At 37.4% G+C, this 27001-nt stretch overlaps 1 long non-coding RNA gene across 4 annotated transcripts in view; it reads left to right on the top strand.

Annotated features, from left to right (window-relative positions):
- The window catches only part of LOC123846840 (uncharacterized), a 233032-nt gene that overhangs the window by 144505 nt on the left and 61526 nt on the right, over nucleotides 1-27001 (top strand). For 3 of the 4 annotated variants that reach the window (XR_010412566.1, XR_008506395.2, XR_010412564.1), the window contains exon 2: nucleotides 4296-4565. This is a non-coding gene — a long non-coding RNA (uncharacterized LOC123846840). The remainder of the gene's footprint in view (nucleotides 1-4295; nucleotides 4566-27001) is intronic. The other variant, XR_010412565.1, reaches the window with a different exon arrangement.

Below are 27001 nucleotides of genomic sequence, written 5' to 3'. Positions count from 1 at the left end.
TGAGGTATGTACCCTCTATGCCTATACTTTGAAGAGTTTTGATCAAGAAAGGATGCTGTACTTTGTCAAATGCTTTTTCTGCATCTATTGAGAGGATCATATGATTCTTATTCTTTCTTTTGTTAATGTATTGTATCACATTGATTGATTTGCGGATGTTGAAACAACCTTGCAGCCCAGGGATAAATCCGACTTGGTCGTGCTGAATAATCCTTTTAATGTACTGTTGGATCCTCTTGGCTAGTGTTTTGGTGAGAATTTTTGCATCCATGTTCATCAGGGATATTGGTCTGTAATTCTCCTTTTTGATGGGGTCTTTGTCTGGTTTGGCGATCAAGGTAATGGTGGCCTCATAAAACGAGTTTGGAAGTTTTCCTTCCATTTCTATTTTTTGGAAAAGTTTCAGAAGAATAGGTCTTAATTCTTCTTTAAATGTTTGGTAGAATTCCCCTGGGAAGACATCTGGCCCTGGGCTTTTGTTTGTTGGGAGATTTTTGATGACTGCTTCAATTTCCTTATAGGTTATAGGTGGTTCAGTTCTGTTATAGGTGTGTTCAGATTTTCTATTTCTTCCTGGTTCAGTTTTGGTAGTTGATACATTTCTAGGAATGCATCCATTTCTTCCAGGTTATCTAATTTGCTGGCATAGAGTTGCCCCTAATATTTTCTTATAATTGTTTGTATTTCTTTCGTGTTGGTTGTGATCTCTCCTCTTTCATCATGATTTTGTTGATTTGGGTCATTTCTCTTCTCTTTTTGATAAGTCTGTCGAGGGGTTTATCAATCTTGTTAATTCTTTCAAAGAACCAGCTCCTAGTTTTGTTGATCTGTTGTACTGTTCTTTTGGTTTCTATTTCATTGATTTCTGCTCTGATCTTTATTATTTCTCTTCTCCTGCTGGGTTTAGGCTTTATTTGTTGTTCTTTCTCCAGCTCCTTTAGGTGTAGGATTAGTTTGTGTACTTGAGACCTTTCTTGTTTCTTGAGAAAGGCTTGTATTGCTATATACTTGCCTCTTAGGACTGCTTTTGCTGCATCCCAAAGAATTTGACAGTTGTGTTTTCATTTTCATTGGTTTCCATGCATTTTTTTTAATTCTTCTTTAATTTCCTGGTTGACCCATTCATTCTTTAGTAGGATGCTCTTTAGCTTCCATGTATTTGAGTTCTTTCAGACTTTCCTCGTGCGACTGAGTTCTAGTTTCAAAGCACTGTGGTCTGAAAATATGCACGGAATGATCCCAATCTTTTGGTTCCCGTTGAGACTTGATTTGTGACCTAGGATGTGATCAATTCTGGAGAATGTTCCATGGGCACTAGAGAAGAATGTGTATTCTGTTGCTTTGGGATAGAATGTTTTGAATATGTCTGTGAAGTCGATTTGGTCTAGTTTGTCATTTAAAGTCTTTATTTCCTTGTTGATCTTTTGCTTAGACAATCTGTCCATCTCAGTGAGCGGGGTGTTAAAGTCCCCCACTATTATTGTATTGTTGTCAATGTGTTTCTTTGCTTTTGTTATTAATTGGCGTATATAATTGGCTGCTCCCATGTTAGGGGCATAGATATTTACAGTTGTTAGATCTTCTTGTTGGATAGACCCTTTAAGTAGGATATAGTGTCCTTCCTCATCTCTTATTACAGTCTTTGGTATGAAATCTAATTTGTCTGATATAAGGATTGCCACCCAGCTTTCTTTTGGTGTCCATTAGCATGGCAAATGGTTTCCATCCCCTCACTTTCAATCTGGGGGTGTCTTTGGGTCTAAAATGAGTCTCTTGCAGACAGCATATCGATGGGTCTTGTTTTTTAATCCAGTCTGTTAGCCTGTGTCTTTTGATTGGGGCATTGAGCCCATTTACATTCAGGGTAACTATTGAAAGATGTGAATTTAGTGCCATTGTATTGCCTGTAAGGTGATCGTTACTGTATATTGTCTGTGTTCCTTTCTGGTCTGTGTTACTTTTAGGCTCTCTCCTTGCTTAGAGGACCCCTTTCAAGATTTCTTGTAGGGCTGATTTTGTGTTTGCAAATTCCTTTAGTTTTTGTTTGTCCTTGAAGCTTTTTCTCTCTCCTCCTATTTTCAGTGACAGCCTAGCTGGATATAGTATTCTTGGCTGCATATTTTTCTCATTAGTGCTCTGAATATATCATGCCAGTCCTTTCTGGCCTGGCAGGTCTCTGTGGATAGGTCTGTTGCCAATCTAATGTTTCTACCATTGTAGGTTACAGATCTCTTCTCCAGGCTGCTTTCAGGATTTTCTCTTTGTCTTTGAGACTTGTGTGTTTTAGTATTAGATGTCAGGGTGTTGACCTATTTTTATTGATTTTGAGAGGGGTTCTCTGTGCTTCCTGGATTTTGATGCCTGTTTCCTTCACCAAATTAGGGAAGTTCTCTGCTATAATTTGCTCCAATATACCTTCTGCCCTTCTCTCTCTTTCTTCTTCTTCTGGGATCCCAATTATTCTAATGTTGTTTCATCTTATGGTATCGATTATCTCTCGAATTCTGCCCTCATGATCCAGTAGTTGTTTATCTCTCTTTTTCTCAGCTTCTTTATTTTCCATCATTTGGTCTTCTATATGACTGATTCTCTCTTCTGCCTCATTTATCCTAGCAGTTAGCGCCCCCATTTTTTATTGCAACTCATTAATAGCCTTTTTGATTTCGACTTGGTTAGATTTTAGTTCTTTTATTTCTCCAGAGAGGGTTTCTCTAATAACTTCCATGCTTTTTTCAAGCCCAGCTAGTATCTTTAAAGTGATGTTTCTGGGGGCGCCTGGGTGGCTCAGTTGGTTAAGTGCCTGCCTTCAGCTCAGGTCATGATCCTGAAGCCCTGGGATCAAGTCCTGCATCGGGCTCCCTGCTCGGCAGGGAGTCTGCTTCTCACTCTGACCCTCCTCCCTCTCATGCTCTCTGTCTCTCATTCTCTCTCTCGCAAATAAATAAAATCTTTAAAAATAAATAAATAAAAAATAAATAAAGTGATGTTTCTGAACTCTAGATCCAACATCGTACTAATGTCCGTATTGACTAGGTCCCTGGAAGTCGGTACTACCTCTTGTTCTTTTTGTTGAGGTGATTTTTTCCATCTTGTCATTTTGTCCAGAGGAGAATAGATTAATGAGAGAACAAAATGCTAACAGATGCTAATAGGGTAACAACCTCCCCAGAAGATATACTCTAAAAAAATCAGAAAAGACCCTGAAGCCAGGGGAAAAAGAAAGGGAAAGAAAGAAAAAAGAAAAAGAAAAAAAGAAAAGAAAAAGAAAAAGATAAAAACAAACAAAAACAGAACAAAACAAAACAAAAAGAATATGATCAAATATGATCAGGCTGGTGCCTAGATCATTTCCACACTCTAGATTTTTGGTGTATTTTGGTCTGTTAGAAGGAAGTGCCTCTCAAAATTTTAAAGAAAGAAAAACATATATGTACAAAAATAAGGGTTGATATGATGAGGGGATGGAATATGACTGTAAAGATGAAAATTATAAAAAATTTTATAAAAGGAATTGATAAGTTGTTTGAAAAAAAGAAAGAAGAGGATTTAAAAAACAAAGAGGATGTGATCAGGCAGGAGAGTAGAACAAAACCATACACTAGAGATTTAGGATATATTTTATTCTGTTAGAAGAAACTATCTCAAAATTTTAAAGAGAGAACAACTTATATATATATGCCAAAAATATGGGTAACTACTATGAAGGGATAGAATATGACTCTAAAAATGAAAAATAAAAATGTTTTTTTAAAAAAGGGATTGATGGGGTGCCTGGGTGGCTCAGTCATTAAGTGTCTGCCTTCAGCTCAGGTCATGATCCCAGCATCCTGGGATCGAGCCTCGTATCGGGCTCCCTGCTCCATGGGAAGCCTGCTTCTCCCTCTCCCACTCCCCCTGCTTGTGTTCCCTCTCTCTCTGCTCTCTCTGTCAAATAAATAAATAAAATCTTAAATAAATAAATAAAAATAAAAGGGATTGATAAGATGTTGGTTGAAAAAGGGAAAAAGAAAAATTCGAAAAAAAGACAGTTAAAAAAATTAACTTTGAAAGACTAAAGAATCATGGTAAAAAAGCCATGGATTCTATGTGCATTATTCCCCTAGCGCTGGAGTTCTGCTGTTCTCATTGATCAGTAAACTTGGTCTTGGCTGTCTGTTCTCGCTGATCTTCTGGGGGAGGGGCCTGTTGCCGTGGTTCCTAAATGTCTCTGCCAGAGGCTGAATTGCCCTTCCCTTGCCAGTCTGGGCTAAGTAATCTGCTCGGGTTTGCTCACAGGAGCTTTTGTTCCCTGAAAGCTTTAGGTACAGCTTTGGAAGCCGAGAGTGAAAATGGCAGCCTCTCAATCTCCACCCTGGAGGAGCCAAGAACTCGGCGCCCCACGCCTCAGTGAGCCCCCAAAGAAAAGCAGTCAGTTCACTCCCGTCTCCGCGGTGTCTGGCAGCACTCCGTGCTCACTTGGCCTGTGACTGAGCGTTTCTCTCTCTGGCACCCGACCCCAGGTGGAGTCTCCAAACCCAGCAGATCCCTGCAGTGCGCTCCCACATGGCTCCTCCCAGGAGAAGAAGGTGAGTCTTCCCGGATCTGCCGCTTGTTGGGTCCCTGCTGGAGGAGCAGGGGCCCGACTGGGCCGCGGATCACGGTTTATGGCAACCCTGAGCTGCGAGCCCCCTCCTTGGCTCTGCCTCTGCAGCTGGCTTCCTCGCTCCGGTACCTGGGAGCTCTGCTGCACTCAGGCACCCCCGGTCTTTCTCTGACCCCGAGGGTCCTGAGACCACACTGTCCTGGAGGGTTCCACCCCCCGCTTAGCCACCAGAGTGACGTCCCTCAGCAGAGCAGACTTTTAAAAGTTCCGATTTTGTGCTCCGTGGCTCTATCACTTGCCAGAAGCGGCCGACGGAGGCCCCCTCCCCCGCCATCTGTCCTCCCAAATATCGCCTGGGATTCCCTTCTCTGCACGTCCTACCTTCCAGAAAGTGGTCGCTTTTCTGTTCGGAGAGTTGTTGCTCTTCTTTTCTTCGATCTTCTGTTGAGTTTGTAGGTGTTCAGAATGGTTTGATCCCTATCCAGCTGAATTCCTGAGACCAGAAGAAATCCAGGTCTCCTACTCCTCTGCCATCTTGCTCTGCTCCCCAGGAAGCAGCTTCTTGAGATTCACATAATTTATCTAACAGAAAGTGAAACTTCTGCAAAGGGTATATATTTAGGTGGAAGCTAATGTGGTAACCAAAAGGGTCTACTATTTTACCCCACATGACAGTGTTGAAATTAAAATGAGATGATATCTGTCAATATCCATTCATAGAGATATATATCTGTATATTTACAAATATCAGTGGTTGTTGTTAGAATCTGATTTTCCTTGTCAGGGGCATCTCATGAGGTTCTATCCCTTTGTTTTTAGTCTAAGGCCATCCCACCCTGAACGCACCCAATCCTGTCCCTTTGTTTTTAATCCACAACAAGGATTCTGTATGCAAAAATGTCTCAAAACCACTCACTTGGTGTTCAGTAAGAGTTGTCTTCTTTGTAAGGCATGATACACCAGCAGATGTGCATGGGTAGGGAATCCAGAGAATTTCTGTATATACAGGAGGAGCAATGCAAATCTTCCTCTGGGCGAGATTTGATGTTCACTGAAGCAGCTGTTAGGTCTCAGCCACTGCACATAGGTGAAAGGGAATAGGATATAGTTAGTATGGGATCAAGCAGTTTTTATTTTAGTAACAGCACCATACCAGACATGGACCAATCTGCCATCTAGGAGACTGTTCAATTTCATTCCTCACAAGAGGAAATAAACAAATTGATTCCACAGGAAATAGTATAGTCTACCCTAAACACAATATGCATCCTGTTCTCCATATCTTAAAGCCATCTTAAAGTACCAGTTTGGGAAATAACTTTGACTTTTTGACCATAAACTATAATTTGGTTGAAAATACCATTGTTTGAGAGTACCACTTCTAAATCTGAGATCCAACACCATAAAAATTCATAAATAAAACAAAATTTTAAATATGTGGTAGTGTTTAGAACAAGGAGATCCCAAATGGAGTAGAAAATGTGTTATTAAGTAATATGATGACCATTTCAGATATGAACAGTGTTGGTCAGAGCACAGATAGAATCTTTGGATTAAATGGCAGTGAGCAAAACACTGTGAAGTAGGCCAATAAACGTTTTTGTAAACATTTTTCTTTTTTCCTTAATAAAAGAACATAGGGTTCATGTGCTAAGGCACAAATAGGAGAAAAAATGCACTAATCCAGGGAAAAGAAATAGGTCAGCATTAATCCTAGCCTTGCTTTATAGAGATAAATGTGTTTTTTAAAATGACTAATTGAATACATGACAAGAAACGACATTCCTGGTAAATAACTAGCAATTGAAAACATATCACTACCTTGCAGAAAGCCAGACTCGTGGTAACTCATACTGAAACACAGAGTAAGGATTGGTAAACCACAGCAATAACTCAGATTGTTGTGAAACGGCTGAGAAAATTGTCTTTACTCTGCAAACTTTTGGCATCAAGCTTCTTCTCTGATCCCACCTGCTTTTGCAGGGAATCCCACATGATGCCTAGAGAGAGGAAGTCATGAATATTTCAGGATATGGTAGTCCGAGAAGTACACATGGCAGGAAAAGTAAAGAAATGAGAAAATACCTAGAATTAGATACTTACAATGTTTGTTACTTGGTGGTTCTATGTGAAAACCCTCAAAGAACCACTTGGTTTCACAAGTTGCACCATGTTACCACAGATTGGATGTAGCAGCATGACCAAATCTGGATGAATGGTATGGGAGAAACATTGCAGGGAGATGTTCAAAATGCCACAACATAAGATATATCCTGTGCAAGGTGAAGAGCAAGTACAGTAAGAGCTCAGAGATGAAGTCTGTATCAATTTATTCTACATTGTTCTGGAGGACACATTCAGAACTATGTGGAAAAGTGACGAGGTAGTTGATTTCTCCACTATACAAAGAAAAACTTAATACCAGTGACAACAGTCCAAGAGTGGAAGGTCTAATCAGGTCCTTGTCAATGAACGTAATCAGAGACCCCATTGTCCCAAGATGCTGTTGAGGATCATGTTCAGAGTTCAACTAAATAACGAGCTAAGTCTTCACAGGTTCTATGAAAAAATAACTTATCTCTCAGCTATTGCAAATATTTTTATTTCTTTGGGATTTTTGGAAATGAGGAATTTTTTGAAACATTTGAAACATGTTTGGTATGGGAGACCTGAAAGCAAGAGATATTTCACTGAGCTTCTCAGAATTTCTGAATTACAGGATAAATGTATTGGCTTTTATTAATTTGAAGGTAGATTTTCTCTAATTGATGCTTTCAACTCTTTTTAGTTGTTGTTTTTCCTGAGATTTTTGGCCTCACAGGCTTGATTTTATTCCTGTTTATGAGTTGCACTTTACTGTTTCCTTGCATGATTTATGATTTTTCCTTGAAAACTGGATATTTTAAGTAATCCAGCAACTCTGGATCCTTATTTCCTCTACCTTTTGGGACTTACTGTTTGCATGTTTAGTTGCTTGATAATTTGACTAGTTTAGTGTATTTGATTTTTCCAGTTGTGTGAAGTCTCTCTAATGTTTCTTCCGAGAGTATGCAGCCTTGGGCATGAACAGTCCCCCTGAGCACCTGAGATGGTCAGCCTCTATTAATATCATACCCATTTGCTTTCACTAATTGCTAGATGATTGCTGTATTTTTTGCAACACTATCCTGAGGCATAAATTGTTCCACAGTCTGATCCAATTAAAGTAAGGCCCCTTTACGGGGACAGTCTTGCCAGTCTTTGTGGTTGTTCTGACCCCCTGAAGGCTCTGTTTAATTATCTCTTTCACTGGTTCTCTCAGTTAAAATTCTTTCCTGTTTACAGTTTTGATTTTTTGTGATTAGGTTCAGAGAGCTACCAATCTCTTAATTGCTCATTTGGTGATATCCGTTGTGTTAAAAAATGCCCATAATCTCTTCCAAATTAAGTGAAACTCAATTAGGAAAATTTGTGAACTCTGTGCTTACTGTCTGCTTCTCCTAGTGGACAGAACCACTGTGCCACACTGAGTCTGGGCTGAGGGTGGAAAACAATTGCCCACTTCTCCTAGAGTGACTCCCTGTTCAGCAAGTGGGGCTCCGGGCAGGAAAGTAGTCCCTGGACTTCTGGACTTGCCCCTTTTGGCATGGAACCTCTGCCCTACAAGTTAGGTGGGCAGGGGTGCTTGGGATCAGGCTTCCATGGCCTGTTGTGCTTGAAATAGAACTTCAGCCACATGAGTGTGACTGGGTAAAGGAAGAGACCATCGTTTTTGGCAACAGCTCCCAGAATAGGGTTTCTGCAGTTCAGAGTTGGGGTGGGATGTGGGTGCCCTCCTGGGTCCTACTGTAGCCCTAGACTGAGAGCTAGTAGACAGGAAGACCTATCTGCTTTGCTTCAAATGCCTGAAGTAGAGCTTCCATCACATTGAGCTGGGGGTGGAGGAGAACAGGATAGGAAATGATATTGAGTCATGGTTTAAATGCCACAGATTCTTACTGCTTTTACCTAGATGTAGTAAATTGTCTTGAATAAATGGTTGTCCATTTGCTATATACACTTAGGACAATTTCTAAAGCCTTTAGATGGTTAATTTCTAAGTTTTTCATTAAATATTTGTTTGCCTGACTGGACAAACGTTCTCATACTGTCATTTTGAAAGTCAGTCTCACTGGTTGCTCTTAAGATAATAGCTTGTCTTGGATATTCTGCAATTTTACCACAATGTGTAACTTGGATTTGCTAGCATTTATTATGTTAATGGATCATTTGTTTGTCAATCTTAAAGCTCTCTCTCTCTTTTCCAGTTTGGTGATATTCTCAGTCACTATGGTTTATAATAGTGCATCTTTTTTATTTATCCTACTCCTTTCCCCTAGAATATTTAAGGTATGTTGAAAAACTTCTATGTCTCCATATCTCCAAATCTATTTTTCATCTTCTCTAGTTCAGATATTCTCAAATATAGTAAATATCTGAATTACCTGGAGAATTTATTAAAAGATAGATTGCTGGCTTATACCCCCAGAATCTCTGATTCCATAAATGTAGGATAGGGCCCCCAAATTTTATTTCTAACAAATTTTCAGGTGATGCTGATACTTCTGATCCAGAGACCACACTTTGAGATCTGCCGTTCTCGTTCTTTTTATCTCTTTACTGAACTTCAAATGATTTCCTTATATTTATCTTTCCATTTACAAATCTCTCTTTAGCAGTGTCAGATTCACTATTTAACTCATTCTCTATAGTTTAAATTTCAGTTGATTAATCATAGCCCCCTGTTCTTTCATTGTGGTTTATTTTCTGTATTTTCAATCTTTATCTCATTTTAACATACTTATTTTAGACCTTTTTTTTAGATCACCTCATTACATCAAGTTCTCCAATACTAATTTTTTCTTGTTGTGCCAACAGGCTGTCCATTAGGTAGGATGACTTCAACATTTGTTAATTTTTGTTTGTAAATTTTGATGTGAGATTACCCTTGAAATAAAATATTTGCTTATGGGAGTTTTGTTCATGCTGGTTATAGTCATAGTGGGCTCTGTATCATGGGTGAAATCTGGAGTTTTATTTTTGCCAGGAGCTTGTCAAACTTAATAAACCTGGACCCATTTCAGTAATAATTGTCATCAGACAAATTCACAGTGTGTGTAGTATAAATTTGGATCCCAATTCTAAATTCAAGAAAATGTGCTGTACTTAAACACTACATCTCCTGATTATCTTAACTTCCTCTCTTGTCCATTTTTTACACCAGTCATTGTTGCAATGGAAATGACCAATTTCAAAGCTTTCCTATTTCCTGAACATGAAAGAGGAGTTGAATTTACTATTGTTTTGGGGGAACAATAGAACTGACAAGTAATTGGGCTGCTAAGTCTAATGCCATTTTGATGGACAGTTGTCTAGTTCCACAAAAACAGTCACAGTGTGCAGGCAGTTCTAGTTGTTTTATTTACTCATATATCCTAGCACATAGAATAGTGCCTGGCACGCAGTGTAGGTTCAATAAATTTTGGATAACTGCATGAAACTGCTAAACTGATCTCAACCAAGGAATTGGTTGTGGTCTCTGGAATCAGGCTAAAATTCCAAATCCTGATTCCCAGTCAGAGCCCTAGCCCCTGAGTTCCTTTTCCTAATGGAATCCTGGAGATTAAATTGAGACCTCTAAATGTGAGGCAATGGTAAGGGTAGGGGGTGCTCTGTGAGACCATGACTTTGTGGAACTCACTACAGCTCAAGTTCTACCTTTGCTAAGATTTATAGTATTTCTAATGTAACAAGTGTCCTTTACATTAAAAATAATAAATATCTCATTAAGTGTAAGGTACTTAGACTATTATTTTCCCAAACCCATAAAGAGGAAAGGTGAACTCATATACATAGCTTGCTTAATTTGCTAATTACTAAGATCAGAACCTGAGCAGAAGATAAAAGGGAAGCCAGCACTATTAGAAAGATCTACTCAGGGCCACAAACATATCCAGTGTTCCCGCCTTTCTTCTATGAACAGAGATCTTGTCACTGGGATAGGAGCAAATAAGTGATGTAAAAAAAAAAAAATCTACCTTCTCCCAGTATTCTCTACATATTTGGCCATAAGACTGCATCTGAGGGTTGACTAATGAAAATTCCCCCATAGAATCTTACAACTTTTTAATGAGTATTCCTAGTCTGTAATTATTTGTATGATTTTAATACCTGTTAAATGAAAAGTGAGGTGAAGCCGGATCAGATTTTACCAACTATCTGGTAACTTAAAATCTAAGCTTCTAAACCCCTATTATTCTTTAATTCAAAGAGTTTCTCCTTCCCAATCAATGTGTCCATCAAGAGTCAGTTTCTCCGTGATATATCTTTCTTTCTAGCTCCAGTGGGATTTAGGGAGCATTTTTAAGATTAATATAGTATATAGGGCTTATCTATAGCCTTACATTTATTGTGACTTATTCTAATAATTAAAATGTTAAGGTCTTCTACTAGACAATAGGCTTCTTGAGAACATGGTCCAAGTCTTATTTTCATATACTTGGTAGCTAATATGGTACCTGGCACAGCCCACTCAATATACATATGTTAAGTGAAGACATGATACATCATCCTCACCTCACTTATCACCAAATGCTTCTGAGGATTCTTAGGCAAGAAAAATCCCTTTCCTTATGAGATCACTCCTTCCCCATACTATGGAAAGCTCTTAGGACATCTCTCTGACTGAGCTAAATGAATTTAAATTTATATAAGTAGAATAATGTTATAGTTTAGCTAATCAAAAGCTAAAATTAAAGGGAAACTAGATCTTCATTTTAAAACACTCATGCTCTTTCTTACTTAAAATACTAAAATCGGGCGCCTGGGTGGCTCAGATGGTTAAGCGTCTGCCTTCAGCTCAGGTCATGATCCCAGGGTCCTGGGATCGAGTCCTGCATCGGGCTCTCTGCTCCTTGGGAGCCTGCTTCTCCCTCTGCCTCTCTGTCTCTCATGAATAAATAAATAAAATCTTTAAAAAAAATACTAAAAATCATCTATTTAAGATAGATTATTTGAATACTTAACATTTAGTTGACTAGTAGTTTTGTTTCTTCTTCCTCAAATCTTCCTCCAAGGAGTGGCAGAGAGAAAAGGAAATACTCCATTGGAATTTGCTTCATTTAATCAGTTAATGACCTAGAATCATCCTCTTCTTGCATAGTAGTTCCCTGGTTAGTGATTTCTTCTCTGCTACTTTCTGATTGGCATTATTAAAGTTTCTAGGGAGATAGGGTGGGAAAGGAACAGGGTTCCCAGAGAGAGGCAGAAGCCAAGGATTTTAGTGAATTCAGACTTGAGTCAGGCATGCCACTTCTGTGGCTTCATGTCTTTATTAAGTAGATGTCTTGACCTAGAATATCTCTTCTAGTTTAAATGTTCTGTCCTTGAATTCTGAGACTCTCTCTGCCCACGATTCTCCCCCCTCATACCATCACCACCACAGACACAGAGAAATCCTATAACTGCAAGGAATCCACTAGGATACAGACATGATAAGAGACAGATGTTGGGCTTCTATATTTGCACACAACTTCTAGTGCCTTGGGCATCCTCCCTGTCCACACCCTTCACGGGCATGCAGGATTCTCCAATACCAACATGTTTCAGATTATGTTTGTATAAGGTACTAGAGGAAGGGTGTAGGTGAGTGGTATATGGTAGAGAGGGAGAAAGGGAAAAGCAGGGTACAGTTTGATTATCACTGTGCTTTAATCTAATAGTTATTAAATGCTCACAATCTGCCAGGCATTGTGCTGTGAGCTTCTGTTCCTAAATTTTACTATTAGAATAAAACTTTGAGTTAGGCACTATTTTAAGTTCCTTACACAGATGCAGAAAAGGCTCAGGGAGTTGAAATAAGTTGCCAAGTTCACACGGATTTTAAGTGGTGTGAATGGTAAACCCAGGCTGTCTGACACCGGGGGTTATGCTCATAATCATTGATCTATTAAGGGTTTCTTACTCTTGCTATTTATGAGCAAACAAGCAAGCAAAACTCAGTGGGAGGAGAGGATCATAAGTTTCCAAGGCCTCAATGTGAGCAGCAAGACCTGCTCCAAAGAAGAATGTTGGTCTCCTTGGCTTTCAGAGCATTACCTTCACCTGAGAAGAGCCCTACATGTGAGATCATGCAGGACCAGCTTTGAGCTATAGGCCAGAGACTAAACAACAACAAAACAACATAAACAATAAGAATATGATTTCTGGTATTCTGGTTAAAGTATATGTATTAGTATAATTGAAGAGAAGTTTACAGAAGCCTAATTCTAAAACACGGATTCTCAATGGTCACATTCATGCATGAAATGACTCTTTTCCTTTATTGTAAATAGAAATTTTCAAATACTTTCTCTATAACTTGAGACCTTTATTAAATTTAGTTTAATGGCACATTGATGTATTATTCATATTTATTTATTTATTGAACAGACATCAGTGAATGCTTTCTATGTGTCGATGGGTAGGGTTAATGTGATTCTGTTGGCATTGGCATTGTACCTCACGTATACTTGGCATTGTACCTGACATACAGAATATGTTCATTTAATGATAACCATTACATTGATTAAGTATCCACTAGTTCTTCACTTAGGGTTTGGGTTTGAATGAACCAGAAGTATGATTTCATCAGATGCAGGCTAAAAGTGGAATGTACTGTATATGAAAATTTTTTCTACCTGTGGGGTCTGATGACATCTTTAATAGGACAGTGTCCGGCTATAAGGACGTACACAGGTTTGGATCACTCCAACCCTTGCTCCCATTGCCTTATAGCCTTCTACCTTCTGTATCTGTGTGTCTCTATGAATTCACATGGTTGTCTTAAAAGGATAACAGTCATTGGACTTAGAGCTTACCATAACCCAGGCAGCCTCTTTCTGCCTTTTTACATCCAGAAAGAGTCTATTCCAAGATGGGGTCATATTTATAGTAAATGGGTATTAGGATTTCAACTTACCATTTTGGGGAACACAGTTTAACCCACAACACTACTATCCCATTTTCCTTTTTAGCCATGGTTCTTTAGGAAGTTATGTTTGGATTAGGTCTCTTGATGAAGTATTATACTTCACAGAGGATGCATAAGAGGCCAAAGGGTTTTAAACAAATCAATGGATAGGACAGAATTCTCCATTGCCTCACATTCCTCAGGCTGGTCCTTTGAGAAAAATGTGTGCTGTGTTCATACAGAGAAATGGGCAGCAGAGAGGGGTTCACTGTATAACTATAGTCCACTGTTGGAGAAAGAAAGGAAAATAAATTATATACAATTCTGAGAGGCTGATATGGTGTTATCATCCCTAATTCAGTGCCTAGTGCTAATACTTAATAGTTGTTAGATGAACAAGTCCCATTCTATCTTTAGCAAATCTCAGCATGATTTGAAGAAGCCTGAGAAATATCCTGCCTTCTCACTATTCATTTACATTTTTCTATCCATTTATTTATAAGCTGCCTTGTTCCAACAAGGATTTAAAATGATATAAAAATATAGGCAAGTAGCTATAACAAATATAAACTACAGAAGACAATGAGGGAATTTAGATAACATTTTGGGGGTGAGGTCCTCCAAAAACAAATGTTCTCACCACTTAATCATTGTGCTGCCCCACAAATTAGTTGAAATTTGTGTATTTTAAAAACATAGTTAACTGATAAACCTTGAATATCATGTAGCTGTTTGAATTCAGGTGCAAATGGGAATACCTTAAATGGAAGTGATGTATTTTAAAAGGATTGCAATCTATTTTCTTCTTAGACATTCTGGCCCTAAATTCTTAGCTACTTGCAAAGAGAGCTGATCCTTAAAAAGTGAGACCCCTTTGCTCATCTCTACAGAGTAACCTGAGGCAACAGGATGAGGTAGGCATCTCTCTGGGCTATACAGCTGTCATCCTTCTACTGAACCTTTGCTCCTCTTGTCACGGCACAAGTCAAGATCTGGCTTCCTTGGTAACCAAGAAGTAGAAAGCCATTAGTCTTCCTCCTTGAACACCCAACATTTGCCATACCTATACTAGAGTAGTGAACATCTGTTCATTGATCCTTCCCTTTCTTCTCACTTGGTTTAGGGAAAATAAGAGAGAGCGTTACAGTGTTTTGTTTTCCTTTCTTTTCCCTGTGACTATTGCAAATGTGTTAATTATTGAAATCTCCATCATTTAGGGAAAGAAATGGTGCCTAGAAGGGCATTATTAGTCATTGTGCCAGGACCGCAGGCATAAACTAGGATTTCCCCAAGCAAACCAGACCACATAGCTGCACTGTACACAAGTATTATCGATTAATGTTTATAACATGATAGCCAAGTATAATTCAGTAAAGACAATTCTATGGTGAGCAGGTGAGAGGGTTGGGTTGAACAATAAAATGCGCATCAGAAGTTTGTTTCTCTGCTGATCTGGCTTAATGAAAAGATAGATTTTAAAGAATCCTGAATAATCAACAGGCAGTATATCCTTCAGGCAGTCCTCCAATATTTTTCTCTGCTGAGTTTTGAAAACTGAGCTTCTGGGAATTTGAAATTATATCTCTTGAAAACTACTTGGATTGAGGCTATTTAAGATTCACAGTTAAATGCAGCATCTTAAATAATCAAATATAAAGGCAAATTGACTTTTTAAAAAAGAAAAGAAATGTGAGGATACTAACCCACATATGTATAGAAGGCTATGCTTCATATGTTCTGAGGTAAACCATACTTGCTTCTACTTTGCAAGCAAATAAATACTTTGCCTTACTGGCAGTACATTTGTTTACTTGCTTATTTGAGTGCTGAACAGACTTCCCCTGTAATGTATGGCACGTATGCTGTAAGGTATTCCAACATCTTGCTGTAATTGTCATTCATTGTAATTGTCCCTGGCAACTCAGTTTTCAAAGACAAAAGATCTGCCTAATGGAGCACCTATCCTCTTGGTTGTCATTGGCTGTCTTGCAGTGACTTCCTACCATTGGTGATATCTTCAGTGAGGCCATTTGTTTCAGAATACCAGCAACTTTTCTAGTTTGGAATAATTTCAAAGTTCATTGAGTTCACATGTTTTCATTTGGGCTTTTAATTAATTAACATAAATAGTATTTATTCACCAGGCTTGATATCACCTGGGACACCATAGCATTCAAGAATTTGGAATGTACCTGGTTGTAATTATTTGTGGTAAGCACCCCTGAGATTTAATTTTAGTATCTTGTAGAATAGCGTCTGCAAACTAAAACCCTAGATCCAAGCCTTGTCTGCTGTCTGCTTTTGTAAATAAAGTTTTATCAGCTACACTCATTTGTTGGCATAGGCTGCTTTCACTCTACTTGGGTAGAGTTTGAGAAGCTGTAACAGAGAATGTTTGCCCTACACAGCTGAAATATTTACAGTCTGACTCTTTGCTGAAAAAGTTTGCCAAGTGCTGCTTTGGAAACTATAAAGATCACTTCCTGTAATCAAGATTCTGTTGGTTAGATTTTATTTCTTTTTTAATGGTCTATAGGAAAAGCTTTAGGTAATTTTAGATCCATACTAAGGGTTGTCAATAGACAACTTATTCAGTTCCTTCCAGAACAATCAGTGAAGTTGTGGGTTTTGTTGTAATGATGGTTCTTCCTGTGTCTTGAATATTCATTTGTCCTTAAAGCTGACAGGTAATTATAAATTGAGATGACATATCCTACATAAACATGAATGCATTTCTCCTTTTAAATGTGAGAACCCAAAGATACAAATGTGTCTTTGATTTGTGAATTGACATTTGCAAGCTTTTAATGAATTATCTATGAGAAGAATATGAGAGAAATCAACATCTGCTTTGAAATTACTGTTAAAGTTTTTGTGCCTACTCTTGTTCTTAGTGAAGATGCTGAGGTGATATATTTGTTCTTTTGTGGATATAGTTATAGAATTAGCTTTGCAGTAAATTGGCCAAGTCTTAAATTATTTTTTGAGAAATTTCCAAACAAATCCAATAAGCATCCTGGCACCATTTATAAGGTTGACTTAATTTTGTGAGGTGCCGTTTAACAATTTGCCTAATCATGTTTTAAACAAGTAATAAGTATCTGCAAATTGTACTGTGAATCTTTCCCTTTCAATTTCCTCTAAGAACATCCATTAGTATTTCAATGACTTTTGTTATTGTTATTTTGTTGGATAGTAGTCATCCTGTTACAAATTTCTGCAGTGATTAATTACTGATCACTATGTAACTATCCTTCCATCATACTTATGACTAAACAGTATAATCACTTATTTAATAATCTCTTTCACTTGACTATAAATTCCACAAAATTAGGCTCCAAGTATACACTGTCCCTCATTGTAGCCCCATAGTAATTATTTACTCAGCCTATATTATTGAGTGGCTACCTACACCAAAAACTGTGCTAATCTTGAAGGAAAAAAGTACGAAACAATCATGTCCCAATCCTCCTGGACTTCACAGTTGAGCTTCTAGAGCACGACTGAGCATAAGGAAATTGCTTAGGGATAGTCCTCCAAAGAATCAATTAGTAAAGAGTACTAATATTCCGTACTAAATCAGTAAGAATAATGGTTAATTTTCTTTTAATTCATTGCTATAGGTCTTTAATCTCATGACTGTAGCCAATAAAAAGGATAATATGAGAAATAGTAGATGGCTCAACTTTCACCCACTACTAGAAAAATAACACCTAACAAATTAACGACAAGAGGTGCCAAGGATAGGATGAGCTTCAATTTAATCTGGATATTTTTAGAGTAAAAATATGTATTTATTGAGTCTAAAAGGCAAGGTCCTTGAAGTGACCTATAAGAGCCCGTGAAATCAATCAGGTGTTCTACTTTTCATTCTATTCCAGCCACATGGTTGCCTTTGACCTCTGTCCATGGCAAATGGGCTTCTCCCTCTGGATCTTCATTTTTTTCCTTTCCTCTGCCAGAAGCATTCCCCCCTCAAGGAACGCATGTGGGTCACCTTCTCAGTTCCTTTTTCTGGATCTTACTTCACTCATGTTAATTTTTCAGAGAGACTTTCTCTGACCTCCCCATCAAAAAATTAGCCCTCATACCAGGTTCTATCTGTACCCTTTCTCTGCTTGCTTGCTTATGTATGTATGTATGTATGCATACATTTATATACTCAATTATTTCCTTAACCAATGATACTACAGATTTAAGAAAAGGTGTTTTTATATATTATGAGGAGCAAACTTAGATCAACATGGCTGTGAGACAATAGAGAATGTCTTGGCAAAATACAGATATAATGCTACTAACATTTACAAAGGGTAGTGATTACAGAATATTTCAGTAATAGATCTAGGCTCTGATTCTTAGTAAACAACTACTCTAAGTGAAATTGAACAGCTGCACGAGTCCATGAGGTCATGGTTTCTAAATATTCTGTGGTCAGATGAATCACTGAACTCTACCTCTGAAACTAATAATACACTATATGTTAATTAATTAAATTTAAACTAAAAAATAAAATGAACTTAGTAAAGTCACAGGAAAGAATATTCTGTGGCCAATCTATGCAATATTTGAGCAATGCTTTACACATGACTATACAAATGACTCATGTACCATTAGATTTTCCAGTTTCCTAAGGCATGACCTTTTCACCTAATTCCAAAATTTCAACTGCTTATACTCACTAAGAGTCCTGGCTGAACATCACACATGGTTGAAACAGATGAAAGTAACAGATATGGCCCTTTGGTTTGCACCTGTCTCAGTGCAGAAGTCACTGCCAGTGTCTTAATTTCATCAGCCCAACTACCAAGACTTGCTGTACCCCCTATAAAGTGTTCTGGAAATCCTTAACCTTCAGAGCCAATTTAAAACCTAGGACCAACAACTCAGGCATGCTCTTGCTCCCTATACTATTCATGCAGGCTCTTAGATTAAATAAACACATTCTGTTATATGCCTTTCAATATTTATGTGGAGTCATGTGAATTTGGTATGTAAAAAAAGGCAACAGATTCAACATTCAGAACCACTACTTTGCCAGTAAGAATTACGTTAGGGGAAAGATGTGTATGGATGCCTCCTCCAAGAACTGCCTTATAGTCTGCAGGGCAGAGGACTCTCTTGACTCTCAGTATATGAGAAAACATGACACTCAGCAGGGGAGTGAAAATTGGACTTTATTGTTAGAAATCAGCCATTTGGAAAATGGTGCTGATAACATACACTTTAAAGGGTCATGGCGTTTCTCCAAGAAAATGTTTTGGATAAAAAGAAAATTTTTGTTCACAGAAGTGAAATATTCAAAATCGATGAAGAGAATATAATGTTTTTGTTTGGTTGGTTTGAAGAAGTAAACCCTTAAGAATTCCTTGTAAGTTGAATTTTGGTCTTTGAGACCGTAAGTCTGTTCTGGAGTTTGGTTGATTATGGACGTAAATTGCCTTCTGTCTGTGTATGTGTCTATAGCAATGCAATACTGACACACATTCATTATTGTCTGTTTGCATATTCTGAGGGCACCTTATAATTTCTGAACATGCCATGGGAGGTTATTTTTTTCTAGTTCAGCTGTTAGCTCTTTTAATGCCCCTCTCTGCCATCCCATGTTCTCTTTGGTTGCTGTTAGAACCTTAAGCAGGTGCTACTGCCCATAACCAGAGACCCTATTCTCCAGGGAATTCAGGACAGGTTTGCTTTCAGAGGACTGTGCTTCAGGTCTCCTAAAGATTCTTGCATGGCTCCAAAGGAGGCAGGGAGTAAGTGGGAGAGTGGGCAGCATCCAGAGTTTCGCACACAACCATGAAGGAAGCTTATGTTCTGTTGACACTGGAATTTTAACTCTATCACGAAGTATTTTCTAGTCTAACTTTAAAGACCTGACAAAATTCATTTCCATTGGTATTCCCTATTTAAAAAGTCAGCAGTTTGTCTTTAAAAAAATTTTTAAGACTTATTATTTATTTTTAGAGAGAGAGCAGGGGGAGGGGCACAGGGAGAGGGAGAGAGAGAATCTTAAGCAGTCTCCATGCCCCGCATGAGCCCAACTCAGGGCTCAATCTCACAACCCTGAGATCATGACCTGAGCCAAAATAAAGATTCAGATGCTTAACTGGCTGAGCCAACCAGGCTCCCCCAGCAGTTTGTCTTTCATGTTGAGGCTAACCTTACCTCATCAAATAGATGTGTAATTGTACTTGGAGGAAAGCTGTGGATGGCTTTGGTGACCTGAATTTTGCCTTGGATCCTAGTACCGGATGTCTTAGTGGAAATGATGGTAGTTTTTCCTGAAGGTATATGGAGACTCCCAGGACCTAATCAGTCCAGGAACATGTGACCAATTACCAAGTCAACAGTGAGGGTGGAGTCACCTCAATGACCTAATCAGCAAATTTAAGGTAAATTGACCTCTCATCTTTGACCTGAGCCTTGGCACCAGCCCCACTGCCTTCATTGTACACAGACTTTTCCACTGGCTTTGATGGTTTCTCTAGGACCATGTAAAATTATTTGTCCGTGGGCTTACCAAAATCTATGATGATTTTGGTTGAGGCACAAACCTATTCCCATGCTATTATCATTGAGTTTTATGTAGAAGTTGTTGAAATTGTGGATGGCAACAAATATGGCATCTATTTGTGAATACATTTTTTAGTAGGAAACTAAGTTTTTGGGTTTAATCTTGTGCAAAGATTGAAACTACTCTGTTATTATCTGGATGATCTTTTTTACCAATCCCCTGTGACTCTGCTTCTAGAGCTCAGGAATATGCCAGATACAGCTCAACATCTCATGCCTATGATGGAGAGCTGAAGCACAGGAAAACAGCAGGTTAACTCGCACTGACTTGAGTGAAACAAGTGTCTTCTCGCTTGCTTTCTCGTATCTGCTGTGTTCTAATACAGACAGTTCTCATACAGTTACCAAAATCAGAAGTGTCATTCTGAGCAAGAAGCACTCCTGCAGGAATAGGATAGCATAATCATAAGACCAGCAAAGTAAGGTTTGTAGTATATCCCAGGGCAGTGGGGATCTTTTGTTCCTCTAGAAAAATAGGATCAGTGCGGGACCATCAGTGTTTTACTTTGAGTCCGGTTAGTCCATCACACATTCTTAAGCTATTTGAATAGATTTTGACAATTGAAAAAATATGAAAATATGGTCTTGATCCAAATTGAAAACTCTGGGTTCATGTGGAATGAAGAAACATTTGTGTGTGTGTGGTTGTATGTATTGTTTGTATCACTGTTGGCTCATGTATGTTTTATTCCTTGGCTGGTAACTCAGTACTACTTTACTGATTTTGCTCTCTCAAATTGCTTCAGTTTTGGCCACCAGGGGCTCTTTCGGTTGGCTCTTGTGTTGCTTTGACATTCCTCCATCAAATGTTCTTCCTTGGTCTCCATCTCTCTGTGATCGTTGCCTTTGTCCTCGTCTGAGTATGTGTGAGTTTGATCTTCCTTCATATCCTAACATAAAGTGAAATTGGTAGGTTTGAGAAGAGCAGTTCTCAAGCTTGTTCTTTTTCACTTCGACATTTAAACCAAGCTACTTTAGAAGAAACGAATTTACTAGCTTGCCTAGTCCAGTTTGTAAAAGAGATTTTCTTTTGGTATTTGAAATCTAAGCCACAGATTAAAAAAATGAAAAATGAAAAATTACACATTTTACAGACAGATACACAAACACATGCATACATAGACTCTTCGGGAACTTTGTGTGAAGGGATCTAATAATGTCTTCATATCTTCAGAATTCAGAATTTCATCCTGCTTTTTTACCATTGAGTACTAAAAATGTTCAGTCTCTCTGGTGACCTGATTGTAGAAAATTCAAACATGATCATATTCATGTGTTAAGGTTCAATGATATCCTACAGCTACCTCATCAAGGATGCTTTCCTATCTAACAGGGCAGAATTTGGATAAGTAGCTAGTGTGGGCAAATTTTGTTAAGGATGTAGGATTTCAAAGACTCTATTTTACTGTGATCTTGTAATACCTAACTTTATACCTCATTCTTGTGTTTATCATCACATTGAATACAGATAAAAGGATGGATTCACTGTCTTCATCCTATATGACATGCAGCTAAAATGAGAGGTAGGAAGAATCAAACACATCGGTACTAATGCAGAAGGTTTGAAAGGGGATACTTTGAGAGTTGGGAAACATATTCTGGAGTCTCATAATATCATGTACGATACACTCCTTAGATATAATAGAAGGCAAATATCTTCATAGATCAGTGCTGCTTGGCATTCTTGAGAAAACAGGACTACAGAACAAAAAAATCTTAGAAAAGATTGTTTATGTAAGGTAATATGCCTGCTCTGCTCTTTCATTTACCTCCCAGGGTCAATGGTTACCTATTTAATCTCAGATGGTAATCAGAGATTCTTGAAAATTTTAAAAGACCACAAAGTGGTCAACCAATAGCAACTGTGATTATTTTTTTACTGTAAAGAGCCAGATCAAGACAAGTGAGCAGATTTAAAGGAAATGAAAGCACTAAGGAATCAATATACAGTTGCAAGAGCTTTTTAGTGAGACTACTATCTAAAGAATGAAACATTTTCTACAACCATTATATCAGTATGTGGCAAACAATATCTTAAAATTTACAAACAGGTTCTTCTTACTTGATCTGTAGTCTGTTCTTTGAAATGATGCTTTAAAGAGATCATTTTTAGATGTAATACTATCTATAATTGTATTTTTCTTTTCAAAAAAGTCATTAGTAAATGGGTAAAGATGAAAATAATGATTATTAGCTGAGTATAGAAGATACATATATACTTTGAATTTTAATTAACTTTATTTATGTCAGTGATGTATGAATAGTTGTTTTGTGAGACACCGAGCCTGAGAAATGGCTTAAAATAAAAAATGCTTATGAGGCAGTGAGTTTTGGAAACAGTTTCTCTAATGAGGAATATTAAAGTGATTTAGATTTGGGGATAGTGGAATTGGAGTCATGGCTTTCTTTGGGTTGAGAGATGTATGGGTGAAGACCAAAGACATTTTTTTTTAAATAAAATACCTTGAAATAAAAAGTTAAAGGGCCAGCAGAATAGGTCCCAGAATGGGTAGCTAGAGAAGTGGCTTAAGGATCACTGTAAGTCCTGTTTGATTGATTGAATTATGTAAGAATTTAATGTATGATTTAAAAAAATCATTAAAGTTACGGGCGCCTGGGTGGCTCAGATGGTTAAGCGTCTGCCTTCGGCTCAGGTCATGATCCCAGGGTCCTGGGATCGAGTCCCGCATCGGGCTCCCTGCTCCTCGGGAGCCTGCTTCTCCCTCTGCCTCTCTCTCAATCTCTGTCTCTCATGAATAAATAAAATCCTTAAAAAAAAAAATCATTAAAGTTACAAATTATTTAATGCATATTGTGAGGAAAATTGGCTAAATATTAATAAATGAACTGCAAACTGACACAACAAATGAACATCAATACACTCCAAAATGATTTAGATACAGATTTCTTAACAGCACCCACCCACCCAAAACAAACAAACAAAAAAGGTGAACTACATAGTCCCTTATTTTACTATTTTAAAAAATTTTTATATAGACTTTGTTTTTTAGTTTCAAAATTACTAGAAAATTTGAGAAGTTAGTAAAGAGTTTCCATATACCCCTGTACCCAGTTTCCCCTATTAACAATTGACATTAGCATGGTACATTTGTTACAACTAATGAAATTATATTGATACATTGTTAGTATTTAGCATTTGTAGATTATTTATAATTCCTTAGTTTTTATCCAATGGCCTTTTATTTTTCCAGGATTCCATCAAGGAGATCACAATACATTTAGCTGTCATATCTCCTTACCCTCTTCTTAGCTATGACACCTTCTCAGATTGTCCGTGTACTTGATGACTTTAACAGTTTTGAGGGGTACTAGTCAGGTATTTTGTAAAATAGCCAACTTTGGAATTTTCCTGATGTTTTTCCTCATGATTAGACTATGATTATGGTTTTGTTTTTTGTTTTTGTTGTTTTGGGAGGAAAACCACAGAGGCAATACTGCTCCTAGAAATTTACTCCAGAGAAATGAAACATTTCCTCACAAAGAACACTTGAAAATGTATATTGCAGCTATAATCATAATAGCAAAAAAAATAAAATAATAATAATCCAAATGACCACCAATGATGAACGCATAATTGAATTATGCTATATCCACCCAATCAAGATCACCTGGATAAGGTGATAATATTCAGCTTTCTTCACTCTAAATCTCCTCTTTTTACCCCTTTACTATGCTAAAGTTTTTGCAAGGATATCCCTATGCATAGCCCATACTTGAGGAGTGGAAATTTATCTTCCCCTCTTTGAGGGTGAAGTATCTACATAAAATATCTGGATTTATTCCGCATAAGAGATTGTCTTTTGTCCCCCATTGATTTATTTATTTAGTCATTTATTCACCATAGGGACTCAAACATATTTATTTTATAATTTGGGTAGTAATCCGATACTACCTTATTTTGTTGTTCAAATTGCTCTAGTTTTGTCAATTGCTCTTTCAGGTGGTTCTTGTGTCTCTTTGGCATATCCCCACCAAAGTGAGATTTTTTTTTTTTTTTTTTTAGCATTTCTTTACTTTCTGTTACTATACGATGCTCTTGTTCATCTTGTATATTTCCTTCTCCAGTGTAAGAATCAGCCAATTCTTTTTATTAGAGCATGGTATTTGAAACTGAGATCTGGATGTTAGATGTATTCTCTATTTTTTAATCTGATAGAGAGATGCAAAGAAATCTAAAAGGACCCAATTCCAAAAGAGTGCTATCCCTTTTTAGGTATAAGGAACAGTATACCACTTTCCTACTCCAGGCACTTCTCTATTTTTGGCATAGATGGGCCAAGTATTTTCCGGAGGCATAGAAGAAATGAACAGAGCTGTTTTTCACTGCTTATGGGCTACCCTACAGAAATGAACCTGTAGAATTAAGTACAAAGCTAGCGGATTTGATTCTCTCAAAGACATTTATGCTGAATATTGGACAGTATAGGAGAGTAGGGACATCTCTCCAGATCCTATAATCATTAAAAGAACTGTAATGACATTATAAACACATTCATGCCAATAAATTTAACAATTTTTATGAAGCTGATATTTTGTTTTGCAAAATTAAACTTAATGAAAGTGATAGAAGAAAAAAAATTAAAATTTAAATTAAAAAAGTACATACATCAAATACATGAAAATTCTGAAGTAAGAAAAAAAAAAGAATTGCCTGATATCTGTTTAAATATGATGAATCCTAATTAAAAACCATCTCAGCTCCAATGACTTTGTGATGAACAAAACATTTAAAGCAGGAATAGGTGCTTTCAGAGAAAAAATAAAAAGTAAACTTTTCTCATTTTATAAGGTTATCATAATTTGTCACAGCACTACCTAAGTAATAGTAAGAAAAGAAAATTATCTCTCAAGCATAAACACAAAAATATTAAAATATTAGCAAATTTAATCTAATACATATACATGATATATGTATTATATATATATGTATATAATAACATGAGCAAATGAGGCTTAACCTCGGTTAAGACAACTTATTTTAATATTTTTTTTTTAAAGATTTTATTTATTTTTTAGAGAGCGAGCGAGAGAGAAACAGCATCAGAGGGGAGAGGGTCAGAGGGAGAAGCAGGCTCCCCGCTGAGCCGGGAGCCCGATGCGGGACTCGATCCCAGGACCCTGGGATCATGACCTGAGCCGAAGGCAGATGCTTAACCATCTGAGCCACCCAGGCGTCCCAAGACAACTTATTTTAATATTTAAAAAATCTATTATAAAGAGAATTATTCTCAATGGATAAAAATAACTTAATAGATTTAAACACACATGATAAATATTTCCAACTTATTTGGAGTAGAAGGAAACTTTCTTAATTTGATAAAGGGTTTCAATGCAAAGTTGTCAGATAACATGTTTCTTCATGGTTAAATAACTATTAAACTCTGTCCCCTGAGTTTGGGGCAAAAACAAGGCCATCTATTCAACACTTTTTTATGCCTGGCCTCATTCATTTTGCATAAGGCTTTTCAGATTCATGCACATTGTTTCATGTATCAAGAGTTTTATTTTTTTTTTTAAGATTTTATTTATTTATTTGACAGAGAGAGACAGCGAGAGAGGGAACACAAGCAGGGGGAGTGGGAAGGGAGAAGCAGGCTCCCAAGAGTATGTTTCTTTTATCAGTGAATGATGGTTCAATTGGGTGGATATAGCATAATTTGATTATGCATTCATCATTGGTGGACATTTGGACTGTTTCTAGTTTTTGGGGGGTTTTCTTTGCTATTATAAATATAGCTGCAATATATATTCTCAAGTGTTCTTTGTGTGGAAATGTTTCATTTCTCTGGAGTAAATTTCTAGGAGCAGAATTGTTGAGCAGGATATTGTTTAACTTCATAGGGAACTGACAAACTCTTTTTCCAAAATGGCTATGCTATGGGGCGAGCCAAGCTACTCATGCTGTTTGACAAAGTCCAAGTATGGGGGACGATCCTGAAAACAGGACACTCCACAGCTGGCTCCTGCTATTCTCTTTCATTTTGTTTATGGCAATCTTTATAATTGTGGGAATATTTCTGGGGTTTCATGATAAAGTGACTACTCAGTTACGCCTATCTAAGCAATCATAATGAAACTAATTCCATGAAGAATTAGTTTCTGTAGAACAAAATAACAAAACGGTCATGCTCTGTCTAGCACCTTTCTCTTTGCGTACTGTTTTTTAGTTTTAGCGAAAGCCAATAAGCGGAAATCAATAAAGGTCATGTTAATCATTACAAAGGAAAAATGAAAGAAGGCTATGGCGGTAATCCAGAAAATGATCTAAGATTTGGAAAAACAAAAATATCCTAACATATAAATAAAGTTCCTCCGAGGCTGTCAGGAGGAGATGCTTGCAACCTGACTGTGTCTGTGTCTCCTCATTCGCAGACGCCGTCCTTTCCTACGAGAGACCCACCCCGGCTGGAGCTGGACTCCGGCAATGCTATTTTTATTTGAGAACTTTTTATCGATTAGCAGCATCCCACAAATTTCGATACATTGTATTTTCATTTTCATTCAGTTAAAATACATTCTAATTTCCTTTACTTTCTCTTTGACCCACAGATTATTTAGAAGTATTTGTCTAATTTCTAAGTATTTGGAAATTTACCTGTTATCTTTCTGTTACTGGTTTATATTTTAATTCCATTATGGTCAGAGAACATGTTTTTTTATGATTTTAATTATTTAATACTGTTAAGAGTTTGTTTTATGAACCAGAATTCAGTTATCTTGGTTCACATATGCACACTTGAAAACAATGTGTATTTTACTTTTGGGGGTGGAATAGTCTGTAAATACCAGTTAGAACCCATTGGTTGATGGTATTGTTCAGTTCTTTTATATCTTTACTGATTTTCTGTCTACCAGTT

The sequence above is a fragment of the Mirounga angustirostris genome, unplaced genomic scaffold (assembly GCF_029215605.1).
Source record: "Mirounga angustirostris isolate CCGP_5_RB_7025 unplaced genomic scaffold, mMirAng1.0.hap1 SCAF_6, whole genome shotgun sequence".
NCBI lineage: Eukaryota > Metazoa > Chordata > Mammalia > Carnivora > Phocidae > Mirounga > Mirounga angustirostris.
This window is presented reverse-complemented; position numbering and strand designations above follow the sequence as displayed.